The following is a 19948-nucleotide window of genomic DNA, read 5'->3' as shown; positions in this document are numbered from 1 at the left end:
CTTTCAAGGAAGTTTAGTACAAGGTCAATGAAGCATGTGGTTGATGAAAGTGTTTTCGTTGAACAAAGTGGATTTGAGCTTGGTTCACCCAGCTATTCAGTTGGGGGAATTAGGTAACACAATTATATAAGACGAAGATTTGCTCAGTTCGACGACCACGATGATGTTGATAATGATGATGATGTTTACGGTAATGATTATGATATATTGATGTACTTCATAATCACGTTTAGCACACCGTTTCTCGTCAGATCACCCAAGTTAAGCAAGGATGAACCTCGCCAGTATCAGATGGGTGACCATTTTGGACTTCTAGGTGCTGTATGTACTCTCCGCTTATCTCGGCATTGTTTCCAGTCGCCCTGGACTTCTCCTTGCCATTGGACTCAAGCCGTGTCGATCCAGAAGAAGTTGGGATTGTGTAACCCTTGCCACACACAATAACACGCGCAGATGCCCCTACTGAATGGTACCCGTTGTTTTTCGATGCTGAACGGGGGCGTCTATATTGATGATGATGATGATGATGATGATAATGATGATGATGATGATGACGATGATAACCATGATTATGATTATGATGATGATGAAACGTTGCGTCATGTCATCGTCATCTCGTTTTACCTTCGATTCAACTTATATCACCCGTCTCTGGCTACGGTTCTGTTTGTAGATCCGGTCCGTGTGACATGCACTGAAGGTGACCATTATCAAAATAAGTACTAGATAATTCATTCGTAACTTACTGGCGTAGGGTCTGTACTATGTAACAAGAAGGCGCCACTTAGTTTAAACTATTTTATCTGAATCATAAATATCTACTTGTTTTTTGGCAAAACATTGGTTCTAGTTGAATGATGTCTATATCGTAAGCGTTAAAAACTTACAATTCTATTGCCACAAAGAAAACAGTTAAAGTTTAATGATTAACATTCTATAACATGAGACGATGTAGGAGGATAAAATCAAAAGACTACTTCAATGAAAAAAATTTCCAACAAAAGGTGTTAGATTGATATATTACTATCAATAAAACAGCAATTATCCTCCTTTTGTCAGAAATATCGTTTGTGGAAAAACTAAAGGACAAAATAACGTGAGTGAGAATTACAAAGTCGCCAATGTACACTCAGGGTTCAGTTTTCTACTATCTTTAGTAGGACATTTGTATATGCGAATATTATTTAGGCTACCAGCCAAGAGTCGACAGATGTTAAAGAATAGCCATAGTTTTCACGGTCGGACAATTAAAAAATTCCCAGGTTTTGTTTTATTTCGCAATCGAATACGTTTTGTATCTCAATCAAGGCTCGTTTACCGGGAAATGTTATAACATGGATCTATTTCTTGACGTTCAAAGTGCATTGTTTATGGCGGCTAAATCTTCAATACCAAGCCGACCTTGTATCATAACCTTTCTGCCCTCGACCCCATCTGGCTATATCTGCTTGTTCATCTTTTAACCCAATCCTGCTTTTGCTAATATTGCTCAGCTGAGTAAAAATTGTGAAACTGATATTCACACGTGTTTTCTGTAAAACGCAGAATATCACTACATGTTCTTATTAATCTTATGTCTTCCTTAACTAAGACAACTGAATGTGAATGTTATTCTCACACGCGTTAATCATCTTTTTATTCTAGTGCGAAGTCTTACAAAATAGACATGTCTTAAATAACATGGGCGCAAAAACGGTAGGTAAAGTTTTTTTTTGTTTTTAATGATAATAACGACTTTTTGATCACGACAACTATCACTATTTTTCTCACTTCCGGTAGATCACCGAAGTAAAGCGAGATTGAGCCTAGTCAGTACCAAATGGGTGACCTTCTGAGAATACCAGGTGATGTATGTGCTTATCTTGGCATTGTTTCTAGTCGTTTTGGACTTTTCTTGCCACTTTCAAATGTTGCTACTTCACGAGAAGTGTGGATGAGGATTTCGCAATCGTTGATTATAATTACGGAGGATCAACGTTTATATGCGTTAACCATTCTATACTAAGACTGAACGGAGGCAACAAGGTGTCCGGGAACTGGCAATGAAATAGTCAGTAATTTATTTTTAACTAAGAAATTCATACCCCGAACTGAACAAAACACCCCAAAACTTAACTTGTTTTCGATCCCATGAGACTTTACAGCATTTATTGCTTCTATATACATAATAGACTCGGCGCGATGTTTTCGTCCAGAAAATAACTTTATAGCATTGTCAACACTGGGTACTTACATATTCAATATGCTCACATTAGCTGTGCACATCGAGTGTGTATTTTACGAATATTACCAATCGCCTTTACTTACTATCGTAACTCCTATGTTCGTCCAATTATAAACCAACCTCCCATGCAAATGGCTTTCTGAAGTTGTAGCAGGATACTTACTCACTAATTACCTTCTCCTCATATGTTGCTATAGACACCTGGGAACATTACTTACTCACTAATTACTTTCTCCTCTTATGTTGTTATAGACACCTGGGAACATTCCTTATAGTATATACTTATCGCCGACGCCCGCTATTATTTTATTTGTCTCTGTTGTGTTTTTATACTTTCGGCACAGCTCATTCTCAACACAGACAATAACCGCCCTCTTGCTCTTCCACTCCAAATTTTCTAGCGATTTTATTGGCTGTTTTCTAACATTTCATTAATCTATATTCTCCCATTGCATACATTAGGTGAACGCTTGAAACATAAACATCATTTACGTTCTTTCGAACATATCGTCATAATTTACTACAGCTTCTGCATAAACCTGCTTTTAGTTCGTGAATAATGCTTCATTTAGATTCAACTACTTATAAAACAATAACAAAAACATAACATCCTTTATTTGCATATTTGTTTTCCTTTTTCCTTTGCTTGTGTTTAAAAGCTAACAGCTGAGCGTTACTTTCTAAACAGGACAAACATGTCTGCCATCACATTCAGATTGGTAACTGTTCTCACGATGGTTAAAGTTACATTATCAGAGTTGTATGAAAAAAACACATTGTGATTACATTTTTCCTTGAAAGATAAATATCGGTTTTCTGGAATTTGTACAAATACATTTCTTCAATTAAAGTCTTACGCTTGTGATTTACCAGTAAGGCCATACTTATTCAATAAATAGCAAGAGATACTGAAAGAGAGAATTTCCTCGATTCGTGTTTACAAAAATATAAAAAATTGAGACGAAAATTCAAAAAAGTATGGAAGTTCAGAAAAAAAAATAATTTACATTCATTTTCTTTTCATATCAAGGATATGCGTTTTTATTCGTTGTATAATTTTGACAAATTATTATACCTTAATACGTAATTTAGCTGGATTTTTACTACATCTATTTGTTGTACATTTATTTCTTATTTCCTGTTTTAGTTTTGTAGGGGATTCTATTCAATGTTTCGGTATGTTCTTTAGTTTCAAATAACACTGAAAATGCATTTCAAGTGTGTAAAGGTCAATCAAATTTACTGATTAATGACACTGTCCATACAAACACTATTGAAATAGCTAATAAAAATCTTTTATTATTTATTAACTTAAATAGAATTCTTTCGAACTTGAATGACTTTCATTATAGCAAAATGTGGAGAAGTCAATTAAACTCGTTGATTATATTGGCGCTTGTGTTCTATTCATATTTGACACAAAATGATTATTTATTATTAATGAAGATACGACACCCTCAAAAACAAAAAAAAAGTTTAATTCAAGTTTTCCTAATGTCTGAACGTAATGTCTGAATGTAATGTCTACAACTGACTCATTCAGTAGTAAATTTCCATGAGAATGTGGGCGGGTGTAAGGCTGGGGTTGAGAGGCATCTCGTGTTTTTCTATTACCAGACTTCGTCGTTGTTATAGTTTTCAATACTTTTACTTTTGGTTTTGGCCCCCAGACAAAGGGCGGGTTGAACTGTAAATGCACCCTTGTCCATTCGTCCGTCCGCAATTTTCTCAATAACTACGCCTTGGAATTTTTTGAAATTTTGCATAAACATTAAACATGATATGAGTAAAAAGTAACAGAACAGATTTTCCAAGAAAACTCCAGTTGCCCCCCTTAGGGGTGCCTTTCGTGTTAAAATGGCTAAAATTGAAACTTTGGTGGTTATTAACAAAAAATAATTGATGCCACTTTCAAAAACAAAACAAAAAAGTTTAATTTAAGTTTTCCTAATGTCTGAACGTAATTTCTACAACTGACTCATTCAGTCGTAAATTTCCATGAGAACGTGGGCGGGTGTAAGGCTGCGGTTGAGAGGCGTCTCTTGTTTTTCTATTGCACGTCGTGCATCCGTATCTATCAAAATAGCACGTTTATTGAATTTTCCGAATTTACCAGACTTCGTCGTTGTAATATTATACAATACTTTACTTTTGTTTTTGGGCCCCAGACAAACGGCGGGTGGACCTGTACATTCACTCTTGTGCGTTCGTTCGTCCGCATTTTTCTCAATAACTACCCCTTGGAACTTTTTGAAATTTTGCGCAAACATTAAACATTATATGAGTACAAAGTAACAGAACGGATTTTCCGGGAAAACTTTCGGGCTTATTAACAACAGAAAAAATGATGCTTTGAATTTCTATATAATTTTGTTTGTCTATACTTCGCTATAACGCTTGGGTGTGCTCCAAGGGCTCTTTAAGGGCTAATAAAAAAACACTTCATTTTTGGGACTATTTTACCACATTTGTTCCAAATTTTCTGTGCATGTCTATTTAGTAGTTTTGCATGGTGCTGAACTCAAATTTAAATATGTGAAGGGATTTTTGGGGCTAAATGAGGGAGGGCAAATGATGGACAGTCATTTCTTTTTTTTGCATGGTGCAGAACTCAAATTTGTATATGTTAAGGCCTAAAACTGCACCGTTATCCATTTTCACCAGGATTTGAGTCCTCTGGGAATTTTGGGGATAAATGACGGGGGGGGAGAATGCTAAACTTAGTCATGTTTAATGCCTCGTACACTGTGCAATCACGGTGGACCATGCATACTTCACTTTTTTTTACGATTATCGTAAACGTTTCTTATTATTGCATGTAATATTTACGCTAACATCTTCTTAAATACCATAAATAACATTTTGTAATTATACTTTAGGAGTAATAATAGGGATAAACATTGCTTAATTAAATGTTTATATAATTATTTTAGTACCAGGTGCTGTATGTTCTCTCTGATTATCTCGGCATTGTTTCCAGTCGACCTGTACTTCTCCTTGCCACTGGACTAAAGCGGTGCCGATTCAGGAGAGGTGTGGCTGGTGATTGCGCAGCCCTTGCCACATAATTACACGTGCAGCTTCCCCTACTGGGCGTATCATTTGTCTTTCGAGACTGAATGGAGGCATTGATAGTTAGTTCGAGAATTTACTTTTTTTCGAATTAAATTGATATCACTAACACGAATTTTACGGGCTTCTCTAATAATGTTCCTGAATTAATTATTAGTTTTTTTTATATTAAAAACACTTACGATGCTTTATTATCATTAAATAACAATAAATTCAGTTTTACTTTTTACTACGACTAATAACTATAGTAATAATGTTATTGTTTAAACCAAATAATACATTCTCATTAAGACTTAAAAAGGTGTCAATTATATTCCGTTATCTTTATCTAATTAATATTGAAACGATCACAAAAATTAGTTTGAGTAACTGACTATTAGTGAATTTACATTAGAAAAAAAGGAGTCAAAACCTTTATCAATTTAAGGAATCGGCCATTCTTTGTATCGTACCTACTAAATATACGCTTTATTTTAGTTTACGTCTTCCTTTAAAGGTAACGATACTGTAAAAACTTAGCGTTTGTCATTTGAAAAGCAAACACATTCTAACACACATAGGGTACTTTTGCATCTACGATACCGCGCTGAAATACAGGGTGGATCGATAAGATTCACGCTCTAGAAAAAAACTTTATGATTTTGTGTCCGTTTGATGAAAACCAGTTTTTTTTTCAGATCATATACTACTTGGTCAGTTGTGTACAAATCTTAAAAGCAATAGGAGTAATCTATCATGCCTGAAAGTAACACAATGTCCTTTCGAACTTGAATGGCTTTCGTTATAGCAGAAGTCAATTAAACTCGTTGATTATATTCACGCTTGTGTTCTATTCATATTTGACACAAAATGATTATTTATTATTAATGAAGATACGACACTTTCAAAAACAAAACAAAAAAAGTTTAATTTAAGTTTTCCTAATGTCTGAACGTAATTTCTACAACTGACTAATTCAGTCGTAAATTTCCATGAGAACGTGGGCGGGTGTAAGGCTGGGATTGAGAGGCGTCTTTTGTTTTTCTATTGCACGTCGTGCATCCGTATCTATCAAAATAGCACGTTTATTGAATTTTCCGAATTTACCAGACTTCGTCGTTGTAATATTATACAATACTTTACTTTTGTTTTTGGGCCCCAGACAAAAGGCGGGTGGACCTTTACATTCACTCTTGTGCGTTCGTTCGTCCGCATTTTTCTCAATAACTACCCCTTGGAACTTTTTGAAATTTTGCGCAAACATTAAACATTATATGAGTACAAAGTAACAGAACGGATTTTCCGGGAAAACTTTCGGGCTTATTAACAACAGAAAAAATGATGCTTTGAATTTCTATATAATTTTGTTTGTCTATACTTCGCTATAACGCTTGGGTGTGCTCCAAGGGCTCTTTAAGGGCTAATAAAAAAACACTTCATTTTTGGGACTATTTTACCATATTTGTTCCAAATTTTCTGTGCATGTCTATTTAGTAGTTTTGCATGGTGCTGAACCCAAATTTAAATATGGTAAGGGATTTTTGGGGCTAAATGAGGGAGGGAAAATGATGGACAGTCATTTCTTTTTTTTGCATGGTGCAAAACTCAAATCTACATATGTTAAGGCCTAAAACTGCACCGTTGTCCATTTTCACCAGGATTTGAGTCCTCTGGGAATTTTGGGGATAAATGACGGGGGGGGAGAATGCTAAACTTAGTCACGTTTCATGCCTCGTACACTGTGCAATCACGGTGGACCATGCATACTTCACTTTTTTTTACGATTATCGGAACCGTTTCTTATTATTGCATGTAATATTTACGCTAACGTCTTCTTAAATACCATGAATAACGTTTTGTAATTATACTTTAGGAGTAATAATAGGGATAAACATTGCTTAATTCAATGTTTATATAATTATTTTAGTACCAGGTGCTGTATGTTCTCTCCGATTATCTCGGCATTGTTTCCAGTCGACCTGTACTTCTCCTTGCCACTGGACTAAAGCGGTGCCGATTCAGGAGAGGTGTGGCTGGTGATTGCGCAGCCCTTGCCACATAATTAAACGTGCAGCTTCCCCTACTGGGCGTATCATTTGTCTTTCGAGACTGAATGGAGGCATTGATAGTTCGTTCGAGAATTTACTTTTTTTCGAATTAAATTGATATCACTAACACGAATTTTACGGGCTTCTCTAATAATGTTCCTGAATTAATTATTATTTTTTTTTATATTAAAAACACTTACGATGCTTTATTATCATCAAATAACAATAAATTCAGTTTTGCTTTTTACTACGACTAATAACTATAATAATAATGTTATTGTTTAAACCAAATAATACATTCTCATTAAGACTTAAAAAAGGTGTCAATTATATTCCGTAATCATTATCTAATTAATATTGAAACGTTCACAAAAATTAGTTTGAGTAACTGACTATTAGTGAATTTTATATTGAAGAAAGGAGTCAAAACCTTTATCAATTTAAGGAATCGGCCATTCTTTGCATCGTACCTACTAAATATACGCTTTTTTGTAGCTTAAGTCTTCCTATTTATTTCGTTTAAAAATAAAATTTTAATCGAAGGGAAGGACAGTGAAATGTTCTTATTCTTAACGACTTCGAAAACTGCACATGCGCGTCAAGCATTGTTTTCTGAATTGGTTTTAAATTGCCCAACGTTATACCGCAATCATCGTTGTGTGCGAGTGGATTAGGAAGTTGCCTTGTAAGCTTGCGATTTCGGCGTTCTTTTTTTATATATATAAACAGGGTTGTTTTGCGAGAGTATATCAAACAACAAAAAAAAAACAATTTCCTTATTTTATATCAGACAGCGTAACCTCTGATTTGTTTTTTTTTTAACACATAAAGTCATAACTAATCATTTTTATAAAAGTTATTTCGGTTAGAACAAATTCTACTCTATTGTTTTGTAGCAGAATTAGCAATAACCGACATGAGGGGGAATAGAGAGCTTACCTCGGATACATCTGTTGTGTTTCAGGCTGAGCAGAAGGGAGAGCTCCAAAATGGCGTCCATGGGTTTTTATTAGCGTTTACTCCATTCAATCATCGTAGAATCTGTCTGCTCTCGCGCGATTATGCAAATACATAATTCCCGGCCGCTATAAAGGCAGGTCACTGGAAAGCAGTGAGGGGGCGTCCTGCAGATTGTGTTTAGGTGGTTCTGGCATTTGGATTGTTCTTTTTGACGAACCACGTGTCTGTGAGAAGCGAGTTTTTTTCTTTCTGTTTTTTTTTGTCTTTTTCTCCACGGTTATTACAGATAATAAATCTCTCTCTTCTAGAGCTAGGCAATACTGACTATTTCCTATCTGTGTTCCTGAATTTTTATTTTGTTTTTCCTATTACATTTTGCTTCAGAATTACTTTCAGTTCGTTTTCATTGCAACAAACCGTGCAACCGTGAAACAAAACGAAAACTCTTTCTATACTGAGGCATTAAAGAAGTTTGCTTAAACTGATCTGGAAAATAGCTTCTTATCTTCGTATCCCTTCAGCCTAAAATATCTTGCGGGGCGGTTTTCACGTACCTCTTATTTTTCTGGACGATTACACTTTCGTGTTTTATCTATTATTTTATTTGTGAATAAATTATGGAGTTAGCAGCTGTGTCCCAACCGAACTTCATAAACGAATGCGCATGCGTGTAGCATTATTTTTTTTTGAATTGGTTTAAATAAAAGAATTTCCAACTTTTCTTTCGTAATCAGTGTTGTGGGCCAGTGGTTAGGAGTTGCCTCATAAGCTTTAGTTTTGGCGTACACGTAACGGTAATCTTTGTTTTATAAACAGGGTTGTTTTGTCGTTTTTTTTAAGTTGTTTTGTAATTTCGACCGATAATTATATTAGAACGAAAACAATTTCCTTATTTCGATTGTTTTTGTCAGCGGTTTAAGTAAACAGAAGAGTAAGCTTTTATTTAGAAGAAATAAAAATTCTAATCCAATTGCGATAAAAAAAAAACTTTCTATCATTTACATTTTTTTTTTACACTTTTTTAAAACCATTTTTACATTTTGTTTAACCGTGTTGACATGTTAAATGTGAACAGGGTTAAGATATTTTTATTTGGCGTTTTTCTATCGGCGGTTAATTACATTAAAACAAACCATTTTTCTTATTTAATGGATTACGTAATGTGATTTTTTGACATCGTAACTTTTTTTTTTTTACACAGTGGTCACCACTTATCAAGGCCCGGAAACCACTCAGGGATAAGGGTTATTGCTAGTACATTACGTTAGTGTGTAGATTTGATGAAGTGTTAACTTAAGGATGCGGTTCATTAGGAATTTGTTAACGTTGGACTTGAACACATCCAAGTTGTAATCAGGTGGGAAGCAGGCAGACGGAACAGAGTTCCACAGGCGTGCAGTTCTAAGAGAGAAGTTTTGTTCATGGAATCCACGTTTTGATTTAGGCACAGATAAAGAGTGGGGGAATTTTTTTACAGTGGATTCGGCTAGACGGGTGTTTTTCGTGAAAGATTGGCGAGGGTGGACCAGAGATTGGAGTTCAGACGAGCATCTGCCATACAAATAAAGATAAAACAAGGATAGGCTCGCAACGTCTCTTCTGTGGGAGAGAGGTTGCAGGGTAGAGAAAAGGGCATCCCCTACCAAGCCACTAAGTCTATTTTGTACTCTGTCAAGGCAGGATAGGCTGTTTTTAGCAGCTCCTGCCCAGATATGGCAGCAGTATTCGTACCTTGGACGTAATATCTTTTTGTTTTAATAACACATTAAGTCATAACTAATTATTTTTTCAGTTAATACAAATTCTACTTTGTTATTTATTAAACTGAATTATTTTCAGTTTGATTCTGTTGAAACAGACCATATCGAGAACTCTTTCTAGACTAAGGCAGCATTAAAGGCTCGCTTAACTTTTACTTATCCGGAGAATAGCTTATTTGTATCCTTCTTCCAGTGGAGAGGTTTTCACGTGGTTTTTTTTTTGTCATGGACGATTGCATGTATGTATTTTTTATCTGTTCTTTTATTTTTTAAATTGTTGTGGGGATAACTATGGAGTAACAGCTGTGTCCAAACCGAACTTTATACCTACCCAGGCTACGCTGGGTATCCATGCTAGTATAAAATAAAAAAAGAAAAGTTATTTAGTTCATTTAGATTTTCAAACATCTAAAAATTGAAGTCATGTTTTTAAGCTGGTTGGTTCTTTTTAGTTTAACGGCATATCAACCGTTTTGGGTTAGTTAATGCCGAATCAAAATTAAAAAAAAGTACTTTATTTTTATTTTATTTTTTATTTTAATAAAGGTGTAAACAATTGTTACGAATGAAATATATTTAAAATGCTAATGCAAACAAAATGAGCACATTTTTAAGTCTTTCTCAGGACAATCTTTCTTTTTTTTAATACATATCTGGGCGTGTCAAAAGTTATTTAAAGTCAACGTCCTTATTTAATCAAGCCCTAGTCCAACACCTAACAACTGCTAATTGTCCCCGATAGTAGCCCCCTACTTCAAAGTGGCACTTGCCTTGTTTGGGGTGAAGATTGAATAAAAAAAAATCCCAACAAGTTTAGACGAAAAAAGTTTCCGTTTTATTTTTGTCGCCGGTTTTGTTAATATATCGGCTCCATTTTGTTCTGATGCTATGTGATTTACCATAATAGACTCCTTTTTTACCTCATTTCTTATAGAATTGCTGCTTAATATCTGTATGGTTAGATCTTTGGTGACTTACCCTGTTCTGCGCAAAGACTATGCAGGCTTAATTATCACAGTTTATTACTACGGGAGTTTTAGTTAATTCTGGTTCTAAAATTGTCTTTAGAATTACTTTTAGGCATAGGGCTCCCTGTGCAAAATATGAAAGCCCTATAAATTGCACCCCAAAAGATCCCTCTAATTTTAGGGAACTTGTTCATTGTCTAAAGACTGAATTCTGTTCCTTAGCCCCTTTTAAGTAATGATGGACTTGTTGAGCTCTGTTTAAATCCTTCATTGTCGGTTTTGATAATTTTTGTGATTGTATTTGTTACTGTGTAACATATCTCAGGTCTTGCAGCAGTAATTAAGTAGATAAAGCTTCGTATAATTCCCCAGTATTGTTTATTGTTAATTATTTTAGATTCTATCTATATTTATATTGATATTATTTTCGACCGGTGTACTGCGTTTCTTGCATTTTTCCATTCCAAACTTTAATAGAATTTTATTAACGCACCTCGCCTGATTCATTTAATAATTCTTTTTCTTACGAGTAATTTGTATGCCCAGAAACCGTGATATCTGGCAAAGATCGGTCATTTTGAATTATTTATTTAATCTGTTCTTAACATCGATAAACATTATGTCACAATTTGATGCGATTAAAATACCATAAAACTAAAATCAGTAATTTATTATCTTTGTTTGGGGTATACAAAAATGGATTCACTGGGTATTGTTTGAATTTTTGTTCAATCATATAATAATGAAATACTTTATTTCAAATTCTTCAACTTTGTCAAAGATCGTGTTACGCTTCCACACGTAATCTTTATTTTTCATAATGAATTCCTTTGGAGTGGCAATATAAATCTCACAGTCTATTGGGCATTTAAATAAGTAATTTTTACATCCAATTGATGGCTATTAAGGTTATATTGCGATGCGATTTGCAATAAAATTCTGATTATGGTTATGGTTTGTAGTCGATCAAAACCAAGACAATATTTTGTGGCGTAAAACTGAGAATATCCCTTAGCAATAAATCTCACGTTTTTACTGTTCAACACCTGACGCTATATTCTTTTTAGTGAAGACACATCGAGAAGCAATGACATGTTTATTCTTTTGGAGAAGTGCAACCGAATAGGTATTATTTTCTGTTTATGTATCTATACCATCTTTCCATTTCTGACAATGTACTGAATTAATTGCTTTCTTCAAGCTTTTTGTCGTATTATCCCCGGAGCAGCAATAGTCGACTTGGTAGTCTTACAAATTGTTAACCACAAAAATCTGGTCGTCTTCTACTTTTTTTAGATAATGTTCTCATGATTTTTTGTACTTTTACATAAGCATCATAGCTGTCATCATTATTAATATTAAACATTATTATTAATACTCTTGTCTTCGTCAGCGACGACTTCATGGTCGTCACTTATTTTATAAATTTGGTGAAATTAATTTACCCTTTTCATATGATGAATTTTCTTCTTTGGGATTAAACGTGTTTATGAATTTTACACATCGAATTCTTTTTATTTTTATTTTTGTCTGGAAAAAATAGTAAGTAGGTTGGGCTGTCTTTGTCGTACTCAAGGAATATACCTCGATCAGTTTTGATATTTAATTTGCTTTTCTTATCCATAAATACGAAGCAAGTTGAACCAAATACATGCACTTTGCTTATATTTGGATTTTTTTTACGCAGGAAGCTTCATATGGGGTTTTTGATAGTCTTTTGTTAAAGAACCGGTTTAGTATATATGAAGCCGTCATTGATGCATACGTGGAGATGTTTGTGAGGAGATTTGATTCAATGAGAAGACGTCTTGCCATTTCAAAAAGGGTCCGTCATGATCTTTCAGCAGTTCCTTTTCTAAATATAATTATGTCTCTGATACATTCTTTTTACCATTCAAAAAATTTGTCTAGTAGATATTTATTTCAATAACAACTGACAATCACAGTATCTCGCTAGGTTACTCGACAATGCCCGGGAGTTCAAAACCAGCAAAATTATAGCTAGTTTTTATAAAAGATATTTTGCAAACTGTTTTTCTTCTCAGGAAAAAAAGCCAGTGGTTGGAATTCTTTGGAATTAGGACATAACTATTTAATTTCATACCCTTTATTCGTATAATAAATGTTGTAAATTGTAATTTACAAATATAAAAATTATTTTCATATATATATATATATATATATATATATATTCTTTATTTGTTCTTACATAAGCAGTAATATCTTGCTAAACAGTCATAGGCATGTTTCGGTCAGCTGGTAACTAGTAATTAGACACTTCTGTAGGCGATACAGCTTATATGAAAGCAAAGTTTCAATGAAAATATTAGGTTTTCCTCATCATAGGGAGTTTATATTAGGAGATTCCGTCAAATGGTGTTAAAAATAAGATTTGGTTGTATGTAAATAAGGCCCAATACGGTTCGAATTAGGCTCCGTGTTGAGATATAGGATAAAGGGGAAAGTGGAGGGGGGTTAAAGATTGAGATAGAGATAATGGAAGACTAGAAAAATAGAATTTGTATGCGTGTGTGATGGCAGCCCTAAATCTTAAACATACTAGTGTGTATAGGTTCAATCAGCAGATGAGTATGAATACAACATATCTATGTTAAAAGAGGTTTCAGATTTAACCGAAGTTATTCAGTTATAAAAATGTTTTAATTTGACTAAAATTTTATACGTAGTCAGAAAGTGCACAACTTACGTTGCCCTCTTGTACATTCCCGCTTTACCACTATCGGCCCTACAGACATTAGTAAAGAGGTTAAGAGAGTAGAAAGAAAAGGAAAATACGCATATATAATGGCCACACCCGTCAACGTATGCGCTGGACCACAACAATTGAGCTGCACGGATATCCACACAGATGATTTGTTTATAATGGTAAAGGTCTGGAGCAGAACAAAGTACACATTTTTGTACAACTGCAAATCTTTGTCGGTGTAATGGCTGCAATCTTTCACGAGAAACACCCGTCTAGCTGAATCCAATGTGAAAAATTTCCCCCACTCTATATCTGTGCCTAAATCAAAACGCGGATTCCATGAACAAAGCTTCTTTCTTAGAACTGCACGCCTGTGGAACTCTGTTCCGTCTGCCTGCTTCCCTCTGGACTACAATTTGGATGTCTTCAAGTCCAATGTTAACAAATTCCTAATGAATCGCCCCCTTAAGTAAACACTTCAGCAAATCTCCTCACTAACTTTATGTACTTGCAATAACCCTTATCCCTGAGTGGCTTCCGGGCCTTGATAAGTGGTGATCACTGTGTAAAAAAAAAAAAAAAAAAAAAGCAGTCAGTATAACTCAGATTTACATCAGAGTTTTTCCTTCCTGTGGTTCTCTCCAGAATGTGCCACTGCCATTGCACACAGAAACCAGTATTTCCACTGCGAAAAAATGTACTGAGACTAAAGCCATCTTGAGGATTGCCAAGAACCACTGTAAATCAGTAATAAAGAACACGAGGGAGTGGTATGCTCAGTCCGTCAAGTCCAAAGTAGCTGAGCAGCGGCTTGATTCCCATCAGTGTTGGCGAATAAACAGGGTCTTGAATAGAAACGTGTGCTCTATTCCAACCATTATCAACGGGCCTGAGGTAATCTCGTCAGCATCAGACAAAACCAAAGTCTTTGCCAAGAATTTTGCAGCAAATACTACCTTATGCGATCAAAACCTCCTACCCCATATTCCCTTCTGTGTCTGAAAACAGGCTATACGACATGCAAAGAACGGTGCGTGATGTTACCAAGCTTATAAAAAATCTCGATTCCAGTAAAGCAACTGGCCACGATGATATTCCCATTATAGTGTTCAAAAAGCTTCAACCAGAACTAGCCCCCATACGTACAAAGCTTTTTAAACGTTGTCTTGAGGAGAAATTCTACCCAACATTCTGGAAAACCTCACCAGTCTGTTCCGTATTTTAAATTGCAGCCGATCGATCATCTCTCTCTCTCAGAACAGATAAATCAGTCTCATGTGCCTCATGATTAAGTTACTGGAATCAGTAATAGTGTCATCGATTATAACTACGGCTATGACAAGAGAATATTCTTATCATTGTTTTGTCTCTCGAGTATATATCCGCACATTTAAATACAGTTAATCAATCGAGAAGCACATCACTATCTAAAAACATATATACTATTAATTGATATATACTCGGGAGTCAAAATAATGAAAAGAGTGTTTTCTTTTCATAGTCTTAATTAGAACAGCAAAGAAAAATATGGAAGTAGTTTAAAAAGGAAATACATATTATATTTACCAAAGATGGTGTTGTAAATGAAACTAATACTGCTTTAATATCAAGAATTACATAAGATACGTATCAGAGTTGACGAAAAGGTTGATAACCACTCTCCCCTTTCTCAATCTGGGGATGGTGCTATTTTGAAATAATGAAATGAAAATTGAGCATCGTTTTACTCAACCTTCCTTCTCTTCTCTTCATCCATCCTTCGGTTCCTCCTTTTCTCTATTTTTCGAAATCATAATTTTATTTATGAGCTAAAAAAGCAAATGAGTTTTATATATTCAGTCTGAAATATAAACGTATTTTACATAAAGTACCAACCGATTTTGTTTTTATTACATTTTCACCCCAAACAAAGCACATTGCCACTACTATCAGGGACCTAAGTTGCAGGGGTACTATGTAGGAAGTTTAGCAGCAAGATCTTTGTTCATATTACACTTGAACTTCTGCATGTCAGTACAGTTGGCGAAGCAGGAAACTGGAAGAGAATTCCAAAATCCTGCAGTTCTGGGAAAGAAGCTATTAGAGTAAAAGGCTTTCTTAAATCCAGGGATCTCGACTGTGTAGGGGTTGGACTTCACTGCTTGTCGGGTTTGTCGGGGTATTTTCGTCGAGGGGTACAAGGCTTCTAGTTCGTCAGGGTATCCACCATTAAAATACTTGTAAAACAGGCAGACGGATGCAACATTTCTCGATGGGACAGGGATTGAAGTTTAGATGACAGTTTGGGACCTACTAGGTTGGCGACTCTCTTTAAGACCCTGTCCAGGAGAGAGAGACTAGTAGGAGATGCACCAGCCCAAATGTGACAGCAGTACTCCATACATGGGCGCATGGTGGCTTGATAGAGGTACAGGACACTTTCAGGCGAAAATAACTTTCTAGCACGATAGAGAGAGCCCACCTTCTTTGCAGCAGCCTTAGCAATGATCTCGATGTATTTATTCCAACTCATGTTTCCTGTGAACATTAAAGCAAGGAGCTTGAACGAAGTGCTTTCAGGTAAAGTATCTTTGCAATGTCTAAAATGTAATTTTTATATTGCAAATCTTTTCACTAAATAAATAGTATTGACACCATTTTCCGCCGGCTATAATAAATAAATAAAAAAGACAGTGATATTGACCTTTCTTATTAGCCAATTCACGTACTTTATTTTTGTTCAATTTCTGTAACTGAAGTAGTATTATTTTCCAGGATATTCTATCTATCTATCTATCTATCTATCTATCTATCTATCTATCTATCTATAAAAGTAACGGTGTCCGTGTGTGCATCTGTGTATGCGAAACGGTTTCTACAAAACTACTCTGTTCAGTCATTACCAGAAGACTGAAACTTGATATATAGGAGATTCAAACCTGCGGAAAATTCGGTTTGGTTTTCACCCGGCCAAAAAAGCTACTAAAGGGTCAAAATTTAAAAAATTGGAACTTTCCAGGAGTAAGTTGACTTTAAGTGCTTCTCTACGCATGCGCAAAGATATATGTGTACTCTAAACTGCATTAATTTTTAAAGTTTTTATATTCATTTGTCTGAGGTTATAAAGTGGCTAATAATGCTGGGGAGATAAACGTTTTTGTTTTAATTTTTACTATTCCAGAAATGTCATCAGTTCTTTTAAAATTATGGTGGCGATAGTGACGAAAAGAAATACCGCACGGTTACACGTATAAGTACAATAGAGAGAGGGTTCCTTAATGTCATTAATATCAGTTCAGCATTAATGTTAGTATTACTAATTAATAAGTCTAGGACAACAGCATATTATTTTCATTGCTTTTACACTCGAGTATATATCCGCCACAGTTAGAGACAATTAATCAACCGAGAACCACATCACTCTACATAAAAACAAACAAAAAAAAAAGATATTAATGGATATATACCTTTGAGCCCAAACAAGGAAAAGAATATGCTGTTGTCATAGCCCTACTGATTAGTAAGTGGTGTGCGTCAGTGAATCCAAAGTGCTCAATATCGTGGAAGAGCTGGTATGGGTATCGACTATGTTGTCGAAGGAAAATAACGTATACATGTTTTGTTATATAATTTTATGCAATAAAATCTAAGCTTACCGTGTTTTTATAGTAGTATTAATACAGTACACGTACATCAAATCTGTTGCCAAGGCCGCTGGAAAAATGGTGGGATCTTTCTATCGATCCGGTAGATATCTCACTACTGATGCAATTCTCTATCTATATAAGAGCCAGGTACGTCCAAGGATGGAATACTGTTGCCACATCTGGGCAGGAGCTGCTAGAAAAGGACTTGGCCTGCCTTGATAGAGTTCAAAATAGACTTCGTAGCCTCATAGGAGATGTCCTTTTCTCTTCCCTGCAACCTCTATCTCACAGAAGAGATGTTGCGAGTTTGTCTCTGATGTATCGTTATTTTCATGGAAAGTGTTCGACTGAGCTTCAGTCTATGGTCCCCCCTCGCCTAACTTTCACAAGAAACACTCGGCTAGCTGAAAACACTATCAATAATTCCCCCACTCTTTATCTGTGCCTAAACCTAAACGTAGATTCCATGAACAGAGCTTCTTTCTTAGAACTGCACGCCTGTGGAATTGTCTTCCGTTTTCCTCCTTTCCGGCTGACTACAATATGGTTGTGTTCAAGTCTAACGTAAATAAGTTCTTGATGAGCCGTTCCATATAAGTTATCAAATTTACCAAATTTTCATTACTAATGATTACTATATGTTTTTAATTCAGTTAGAGATTATCAATCACCGTGTAAAGGTGTTACCATGCCTAAAGCAAGACAACTAACCAAAGTTGGGCGCTCTCGAATTCTAGGAGTCCATAAGTAAGGTTTGTCACAGAGAGCGATAGCAACTAAGGTAAATCGAAGTAAAACTGTTATTTGCAACTTTCTAAAGAACACCGAGAATTATGGAAAAGCAAACTCCCTTGGTATGCCCCCCCCCAAAAAAAAATTTCTCCTGCATCGAGTAGGAGTATCAGACGGGTTGTTATGAATGACAGGGGACTTTCTTCTAGTTAAATTAAGGCGGTTACAGATGCTGATACAGTCGAATAACCATCAGATAAGACTTACAACAAAAAGGCATGGTAAATAAAAAGCCTAAACAAATTCCTCGATTCCTTCCATGCCACAAAGTAGACCGCTTAAGATTTGGTCGTGAATACGAAACCTGGGACATTGAGAAGTGGAAGAAAGTACTGTTTTCTGATGAGAAAAAAATCAATTTAGATGGTCCTGATGGTTTCTAGTGATATTGGCATGACAAAATATGACCCTTGAATTTTTTTCCACACGTCATAATGGTGAGGGATCCGTAATGGTATCGGGTGTCTTTTCTTACAGAGAATCGATGGAGCTCTAGGTGGTGCAGGGTAGTTAGACAGCAACTGGTTATGTTAGCATGCTACAAAAAGCATCTTTGATGATGGAGAGTCATCGTTTGTGTGGGATGGATGGTTATTCCAATATGATAATGCTGCAATCCAGGCTGCGAGACGGACATTGAGCTTTCTACAAGAAAATGGAATCCACCTCTTGGGAGATCCTGCATGCTCACCGGACTTGAACCCAATTGAAAATGTTTGGAGATGGATGACAAGAGAGGTTTATCAAAATGGCAAACAATATTCAACAAAAAAATGAACTTCGTGAAGCCATCTTCAGAAACTGGAGTAGGATCCCCCGCACTTTAATGGAAACCCTTATTTCTAACATGCCCCAAAGAATTTTTGAAGTCATCAAAAGTTGTTGAGGTAGAACTCATTATTAAGTTTGATTGTTGAATGTTTTCATAGACTTTTTGTACAATTTAACAGAATGCCTGTAACTGGTCTTATAATTTTGATCATGTGTAAAAATCCTAATTTAATAAAAATGTAAATTTAAAAAATAAATCTTTGGAATGTAGCTTTTTGTTTCCATAACATTTAAGATTGTAGTATTGGTAACCTTTAGTCGGAAGAGTTTAAAATCTATCCTAAAAAAAAAAAAGTTAAAAAAAAAAAAAGATTTTTAAGGTGTCTTAAATTTTTGATCAGCAGTGTAGTATTAGAATCATGCTGAAAATATTAGATAAAGGACTGTGTTCAAATGTAACATTTTTGCGTGAGAAATAACTTCAACGTTTTATGTTTTTATGTTGCATACCAGAGTAGATGGTGTTATCCAGGGGCCTTAAGAGTAATAAACTTTTATTTTTATTATTATTATTATTATTATTATTATTATTATTATTATTATTATTATTATTAAGTTGTATACGTCAAGTAATCCAATCATCATCATTATCATCATCATCATTATTATTATTATTTTTATTATCATCATCATCATCATCATTATTATTATTATTATTATTGTTGTTGTTGTTGTTGTTATTATTATTATTATTATTATTATTATTATTGGCGGCTTACATGGAGCTTCCACACAAGTCAACAAACGATCTGATTGGAGACCTGTGGTGTTCTCTGGAAGCTGAGTGACAACAGGTCTCCCCAGACGTCCAGTATCCTCCTCCTCCTCCTTCGATAGCATTTGCAAATAAATTTGCATCATCGCAACAACCTCTTACCATTGATTTCTCGATGGCAGTGGCAATTGGTTTATACTGGAATTTGAGTGGCACTAAGCCTCCCCAAGATCCCAGTTCTCTTCGCACTTGTCCAGCGGAGGTCT

This window comes from Euprymna scolopes, chromosome 10 (genome assembly GCF_053919585.1).
Source record: "Euprymna scolopes isolate OS-2025 chromosome 10, ASM5391958v1, whole genome shotgun sequence".
Classification (NCBI taxonomy): domain Eukaryota; kingdom Metazoa; phylum Mollusca; class Cephalopoda; order Sepiida; family Sepiolidae; genus Euprymna; species Euprymna scolopes.
This window is presented reverse-complemented; position numbering follows the sequence as displayed.